At 34.9% G+C, this 8,628-nt stretch overlaps 1 pseudogene; it reads left to right on the forward strand.

The window, feature by feature from the left end:
- The first annotated feature begins 6,229 nt into the window (after nt 1-6,229).
- On the forward strand, nt 6,230-8,373 carry LOC142628896 (exopolygalacturonase-like; annotated as a pseudogene).
- Nucleotides 8,374-8,628: the final 255 nt, after the last annotated feature.

Consider the following 8,628-nt stretch of genomic DNA (forward strand, 5'->3'; position numbering starts at 1 on the left):
TGCTTTCCTTCTATTCATTTCTTTGCTTGTTTCTCTGTTTGTTGCATTTCCACGCATAGAGCTAGGATGCTTGGATCTAGGGCACGACCTCCTAGGTGCAAGCAAAAAGGGAAAAATGCAAGCAAGCAGATGCAAGCCCGCCAATGGGCAATGTTCAATAGATTAGAGGGCCAAAGCCCATTCCGAGGGGTTTTCTCTTTCCCTCTCTCTAAGTCTCTTCTCAAGAGCATGTATTAGGGTCCCCCTCCATGTGCCCCCTTTTTATTTTCCTACTCCTTGCTTGGGCCACGTTCCCTGGGACTGGCAATGTCCATTTTACATTTCCTATACCTTGATGGGCCATACCATTGGAACATTAACAATGCCTGATTTAATTTTCCACTCTGTGTGGTTGCATTGTGCATGATGTATGTATCTATATCTGCTTGTATATGGGTGATTGTGCACTTTGTAAGATGGACTCTCGTGGCTGCATGAGTGACCCTCTCTAGTCATGAGAGCTCTTGACCTTGTAGTGTGGGTATGTGTTTAAGGGATTTGCCGTAGGTGCATATTCGTACTATATTGTGTGCATGATCATTGCGGTGTGATTGTCCTGATCCATGTCACCAAGTGACATCGGTTTCCCCGTGTGTGCGACATGCACCAACATGCTTAATGCTTTGAATGTATCCGATCGTCACAGTACGAGCGTGTCGATACGAGCCGTATGTAGAGACTCGAAACCCTTTCGGTGCACCATAGCGCATCAATTGTGAAACTCTGTAGGAAATTCGCCGTGAAAATGGGGCATCCCCATTGCCGCATTGTTACATCGAAAGTTTGGTGAGAATAGCATTTTGCGTGCAATGACGCATCTAAGGCGAAGCGCCGCTAGATTTTTGCCTTGAAAATAAGGCGAAATGCTGCCAAATTTTCGCCGTGGAAATTTGGCTACAACCTCAAACACACTTAGAAAGCATCGATCAAGACCATACCTATTCCAAAAATCAAACCTCAGAGCCAAACACGTTCAAAGCCCCTAAGCTAAAGCCAATAGGTCGTTTTCAATTGCCAATGTCTTAAAATTACGATTTTCCCAAAACAAATGACTGCTTTTGGACAAGCATTGTGGGGTGCCTAAAACCTTCCCCACACGTAATCAGACTTCCAAACTCAAGACTTAAGATTTTTTTCCCATTCACATTATATTAGGAAAAATGCCCTTTTTCTTAACCTAGGATAGGTAATAAAATCAAATAGAGTCAGTTGACCAATCACGCCTTAGAAAAACCCAATGATTGCTGGAGACTTCACTTACCCTTGCAATTTCCTTAAAATCGACTCATATTCAAGTCACACGCCCGAGGTATGACACACCTCCATAAATCATCTCTCGCACCAAGGACAAGATGAGATGAAAGGCGAGCGAGCATCTCCGTGACGAGTGGTCAAGCAACTGCGAGGTGCCGACAAATGACATAACACGTTGTAATTTAGTAAGAGAATCACGGTTCAATTAGTCATAACTATTCAATCTAGGCTTGTGCATATGCATAAAGTTTACTTAAATAAAATTAGAAAATAAGAAATATATTTTAAATATGATGGTATCCCCATTGATATAATCTCTTGTACACCCTTTACGTTTTAAATAATATTATTTTGATATCCAAAAAAAAAAATAGCACTGCTTACGTACTATTTACAAATTATTGAAGTCAATTATTATTATATCGTGTATTGTAAATATGAATGTTACGTCATTCCAAGGCAAACATAACTATTTTCTCAGCTACTACTAATGATTGTGACTGAAGATAACAAAGCTTTAATTTGCAAAATGCAATAGCAACCAATGGGTGACTTCTAACACAGTAATAAGAAACGGGGCGAGATCCTTTGAACAGCTTAATGATAATTTTAATCAATTTAACAAATATTAACTAGATATTTAAGCAATCAAGATTCAAGTTTGACATTGTTCATGGACAAACATTTTCAATGTAGTGAAGAACATACACAACCACACAGAGACCTTATAGGGAAAAAAACCCAAACTGTAAAAAACACTACGAGATTAAGCCCAACTCAATAAGTCTACTATTAAAGGATGGTACAATACATTATACACTCATACGACGTTCCCATACTCACAGTCGGTTTAGGAACCTTAGCTCCTTACTTTGGCTAGCTATTGCAGATGCTGCTGTAGACATCAAATTTTTATGATGTATTTGCATTTGTCTGATCGATCATGATCAAATATTTGCAATCCAATTAATTTCCATTTGATGATGTGTCAACAGCGGACAATCAACAAATGAAGTCAAGCCTCATGGCAAGCCCACGAGTTACTAAGACGCACATAGAAATGACATGTGTCCAAACCATGTGGTTGTGTGAAATAAGAAAGCCATGTGGCAACTTCAGAATAAAAAATGCACATGGAAAGGTCTTATTAAATACATGATGAAAATTAAATCAAAGTTCAAAATTTGTAATTAAATCTCAATAAATGCTGAGTGAAAATTCCAAATCAATGACCACTGAGTCGCCTCTAAATATAGGCTTCTCATATGAGAAAAGAAAAAAAAGAAAAAAAAAGAAAAAAAGAAAAAAAAGAAAGACACTTAGAGAGAAAAAGCCTATCGAAGCTCTATCAAATTAAAGAGTCATCTCTAAGTTCAAAAGAGCATCACTATTCCCTCAAAAGCAAGGCTAATTCCTACTTCAAATCAAAGTAAGGATTTTCCTTCATGTTCCATTGATTCGGTACGAGATTAAGCCAACGTCCCTCTCATCAAATAGAGTACATACGTTCAACAACTCGTTAAACTAGGAGACAATAACACACGATTCAAGATCAAGTTTCAGAGTCCTTTAGATTGTAAGGCTTGTTAGAGATTGAATCAAAGGAGTTTGTTTTATTCTATCATATTAAAGAGTTATATAGATAACTGCACTGGCTTGCGTATCAATCAATATAAATTGATCATTTGGTACACTATTTCACGACAGTGTTATTTATCTCTTATCAAATTTTTTGCACAAATGTCATGAATGCTTGGTGGGACTCCATCCTAGAAATCTTCATGTCTCCAACCTACCCAGATCAATGTCCTCAAAGAAGTCTATGATACCCACGAATGCAACCGAAAGAGTTGGAGGTTTAATAAGCAAAAATACTTCCTCGGGTCCCAGTTGATTGCTTATAATTACACTATTATTTTTATTTCAATAGGCAATATAACAAAAATTATATGTTTAATTACATGTAAATATATGGGTTTAAACGATATCTCTTTTATATATATATTCTTTATGTGTATTTTTTTATTAAACGAGATTAAAAAAAGCTCAATAATCTTGTAGACATGCAACCAAGAGAACCAAGGGTCAATATCAATTGTGGCATTATTTTTGAGCATTACAGAAGAAAATAAAAAAAAATTTAAAAAAAGTGCCGGAATTAAAAATGGATGAAAAATATTTGTTCAAGCCAAAATTGGAAAAATCCTGATATGGATACATTCTACACTGTCTTCGTATTTCTGCCATAACTTGTTACACAAATGTCCAAGAGTAGAAAATCTTCAACTTTTTAGCTTAACAAAAAAAAAATAATAATAAAAAAAAAAATAGGAGGCCAAAACTGGGATGGAAGCTGACGGCAGATGCAATTCCAAAAATCACAGATTTTACATCCTAAATTTGTGGGGTTTTCTCTTTAGCTTTTGGAGGAGGTTGACACAATAGAAGTGGAAAAGTCCTAGAACTTGTTTTAATATTTTTTTTCTTCTTCTTTTAGAGGTTTAGCATTCTTTTTATTGATTTCTTTTGCCTAACTATGTGTGGCTAAATCTCTAGTTAGGGTTAGAAGTGAAACCTAATACTCTCAACATGTGTTCTTAGGATTATCTATGTGCTTTCTATAGATTGATGATTGAATTTTGAGATTAATTTACTATTTGGAATCATTGCAAGTTGACAAGTCCTTAAGATTTAATATGATACACAAACACACACACACACCCACACAGACATATATATCTCTAATACTTCAACTCTTTGATTCGTTAGGATCTTAAAGTATATTTAATGCTTAATCTCTCCTAGAACATGTCAATTAAATTACTTGTTCAATCACTCATATTCAATCTGGTTTACACATTGACACCTCGGGAGTTAGGGGCGCACTCTGTACAAATCATCAACAACCTAAAGAACAATTGCCATTATAAATATGGAGATGATGTTTTTGGACTTAAAACTCTTCAGCCCAAAAGAGAGTCTGAATTCTCTTTTACATCAAAATATTAGAAAATAGACTTTTCTACAGCTATTTTTGGTATGAGAACTTCCGTGTTGCTTCTGAAGTGTTTAGCGGAGACCACGATCATCAATTGGATTATGGTCGAGCCAATTGGATTTGGACGTTACATGAGGATGGATTCAACTTTTATCAAATAAAATATCAAGAGAATGTGAAGAAGCATGATTGGAAAAATGAATATGAAGGTGATGAAAAGTTTGCATATCATAATAAATAAAACGGATGATTTGTGAAGGAAGCTTAACATGTAATTTACAACCTAGCTAAAATGTTAGTCTCATTGACATCAATGTTGGCATATATTTTCTATCATTAAAAAAAAACAAAGTCCTTTCCTCTCATTTGATGTGAAACATACTATTATTCAAAATTCATATTTGTTGAAATTCAACCAACATCTAAGTCATAATCAACCAAAGTAACAATAATCATGGGTTGGTACATGAACAATGATATATTTTAGGGCTCGTCATTGTTGATAATAGATATTAGTACTAAACACTTCAAAAGTTGCATTGAAGTTCACCTACCAAAAATAGTAGTAGAAAAGTGTCGTGTTTCACAACTTGATGAAAATGGAGAATTCCCCCTCTCCTTTGGGTTGATGAGTTTTAAGGCCAAAATCATCATCTCCATCTGCTAGTTAATTAAAACCCTTACTTTTAGGCCCGGTCAAAATTTGAATTTCTTTCGAATGTCATTATTTCTACATTCTTTTTCTCTTGATTATTCACAACCAGATTTCTTTATCACAAATTTGTCTTTGAACAACACAATTTTGTGGAGGTTGATGGTGGTAATGTGTCACAGTCTAGGGGGAGAAAGCGAGCAAGTTTCACGGTTGGAGAATTAAGGAGGGTAAATCGGCAGAGATTTTGTATTCTACATACTAAAAACCCATAGATGGAGAATCTTAGTAGTCTCATAGTCTCTACTTTAAGAACCAAAAAACGTTTCAAATTTCAAACTTCTTAATTCTAAGAAAGACCATTGAAAGTATGTGTTGATTTCATTTGTTTATAATTTGATAGTTGCAATAGAGAAGAGAGAATTTAAACCCTAAATATTTTATTTATAAATACTCAAAAGGTGGAAAAACTACAATATTGTTGGCATTGCGATTATAATAAATGTTCGTTGGTTATCATAATTATCAAATTTCTTATTTAGACAGAAAGGACTATGTCCAACTTTCTTGAGCATTGCACAGGTTACTGGCTAGTATATAATAATTGACAAAGATCTGTACACCAATTATAGTAATAATGATAAATATAATAATTGAAAAGGTGAGTTCAACCTCTCCTATATAGTATTTTCTTTATTTTCTATTTTACACTACAGATGGGCATGCTGCCTATACTAACTTAGGACAGTTTTCGGAGGTGATTATTTTTTTAGACTTTTCCCCCCTCTCTAACGGGAAGTATTCAATTCGCTTAAACGAGAAAATGAAAAGATTTTAGGTGGCTAAGAGCTTGCCATTAAAGCTAAGAAGTTAGGGTTATATATAGTGGTAATAATCTTATCTTATAGAATAATGGACAAAAAAAAAAAAGACACGTTACAATCCTTTAGAGTTATTAGCATAATTCAATCATAAAGTTGTTAAAAATTTATCCTTCCATGGTCAATAAAATTGATTTAATCTTAACTAGTCACCAACGGTTTGATTATAACGATAAACTATTAATTAATTAGTGAAGGAGGAAGCATGAAAGCTAATAATAGTATAGAAGTTGAAGTGTAAACAGGAGAGTTCTTAGCAACCGTGCATAAAATTAGTTAATATCAGTTGGATAGCTTTAATGGTGATGAGCTCAGGTACTGTAGTATAAATAGCCTCAAACCAAATAAGGAAGCCATCATACCGTACAACAAATTGGCAATAGTAGGGAAATAAAGAACAATAAAATGGGGAAGAATTTGAGCATTGTAACAATTTCCTTACTACTACTATTGGCATCCACCAGTGCCGGGCAAGTCTTTGACGTCAAATCATATGGAGGACAACCTAATGCCGATATCACTCAGGTATAAATATGTGTAGCACAATTAAATACACCTAATTAACATGAAAAGTGGGTTCTAGTTAACTTAACTAGTAAACTCTTTTAATGTCAAATAAAAGTACTCGGGTTCAAACTCTGCTTACACTAAAAACTCTTCGGTGTCTTGACCAGACCATAAAACATTAACGTGAAAAATGGTTGTAATATACTGATTTTGATTTTTCATAATGTGTTTACCAGGCTTTGACAAAAGCTTGGAAAGCTGCGTGCACAATAGCAGGAAGTAAAGTTGTGATTTCAGCAGGGACATACAAACTAGGTGTAGTGACTTTGTTAGGTCCATGCAAAGGTGCTATTGAGTTTAACCTTCAAGGCACCCTACAGGCCCCATCAGACCTTGCCTCCTTCAACGGTAAAGACTTTTGGGTTTCTTTTGAGCGTATCGATAGTCTCACTATGTCAGGTGGTGGAGTTTTTGATGGCAAAGGACAAACGGCATGGCAAAATAATAATTGTGACCAAAAGTACAACTGCAAACTACTTCCTATCGTAAGATTTCAATCTTAATAATTAGCATTTAAATTTCCTTTATATTTATGTAGATATTTACAGACACTACAACTTTAAGAAATTTAACCATCACGAAATGATAATTCAAGCACTTATTCGTTTAATGGTGTTAAGGATATTGTCATAATATTAATAATTGGATGTAAGCTTTATATAGTGAGGTGTCACGACTCACCAAAAAAGATAATTCAAAATTTATATATGAGAAAGTCCAAATATGGAATATTGACACAACTTCTGTGCCATGACCCTAACTTGTGCAACTGTGTGTAATGGAGAAAAAGTGGTGGTTAAAGGTGATAAAAGTGATGGTTCACCAATCATACTCACATATAACATCAAGTTGTGACAAATTGTTTGGTCCAAAATGACTTTTCTATACAATATTGTTGAAGTAGTACCAACCACATTCATTGATATATATATATATATATATATATATATATATATTTGTAATTTTTTTTAATATAGTAATTCAAAGAAGCGTTAGCATTTTACTATAATATATTTAAAGGAAAATATTTTTAGGAGAATATTTAAATGAAACTATGACGTTCATATTTGGTGTTTTGATTTGTCTAACTTGTAAACATGAACAGAATATAAGGTTCGATTTCATCACAAATTCAATAGTCCGTGACATTCAATCGAAGGACAGCAAATTTTTCCACATGAACGTTATGGGATGCAAGAACTTGCAAATCCAAGATGTTACCATAACTGCACCCGGAGATAGCCCTAACACCGATGGAATCCACATCGGACGTTCATCTAAGATCACCCTCAACAATGCCAAAATTGGAACAGGTGACGATTGCATCTCCATTGGTGATGGAGCTCAAGATGTTACTGCTAACCAAGTAACTTGTGGACCTGGCCATGGTATCAGCGTTGGAAGTCTTGGAAGGTACCAGAATGAACAACCTATTTCAGGAATCAGAGTAATTGGTGGCACCTTAAGCAAGTACACAGAATGGTGTTAGAGTCAAAACATGGCCTTCTTCCCCTCCTGGGAGTGCTTCAGATATGCATTTCGAGAATATTATCATGAACAATGTTGCCAATCCTATCCTCATTGATCAAGGCTACTGCCCAAACAATCAATGCTCAAACAAGGTTATTATAAACATCACAAATATATACACTCATTTTGATGTTAGAAGTTAAAAAAAGAAAAACAAATTACACATACTAATATCAAATTCTTATGTGGGTTTTGTTTGTTTGTTTTGCTTTCAGTCTCCCTCGAAAGTTAAGCTCAGCAATGTTAGCTTCAAGAACATTAGAGGCACTTCTTCAACAAAGGAAGCTGTGAAGCTTATTTGCAGTAAAAGTGTTCCATGCCAACAAGTGGCGGTTGCTGACATTGATCTCGTATACAAGGGAGCTGGAGGATCTGCTACTTCCACTTGTGTTAATGTCAAGCCCACCGTTTCGGGCAAGCAGAATCCTCCTGCTTGTACCATCAAACAATAACTAAATGCCTCCCAAGCTATTGTAACTAATGCAGAATGAGGAAATACTATTTGCAAATAGGTTATAGGAGTTCTATTCTAAGTAGAATTTCATTTACTTCAGTCTATCACGTTCCCTTTTTCTCTATTTAAATGAAACTGTGGAATGTTTGATGGTAATTTTTAGTGTTGTTTGAGTTTAGCCTTTTACTAAAAGCTGCTGTGATCTGGAGTGTTGCTGTAGATAGTATTTGTTCTGTTACTATAGCTGGGATAT

Source organism: Castanea sativa, chromosome 3 (genome assembly GCF_040712315.1).
Source record: "Castanea sativa cultivar Marrone di Chiusa Pesio chromosome 3, ASM4071231v1".
NCBI lineage: Eukaryota > Viridiplantae > Streptophyta > Magnoliopsida > Fagales > Fagaceae > Castanea > Castanea sativa.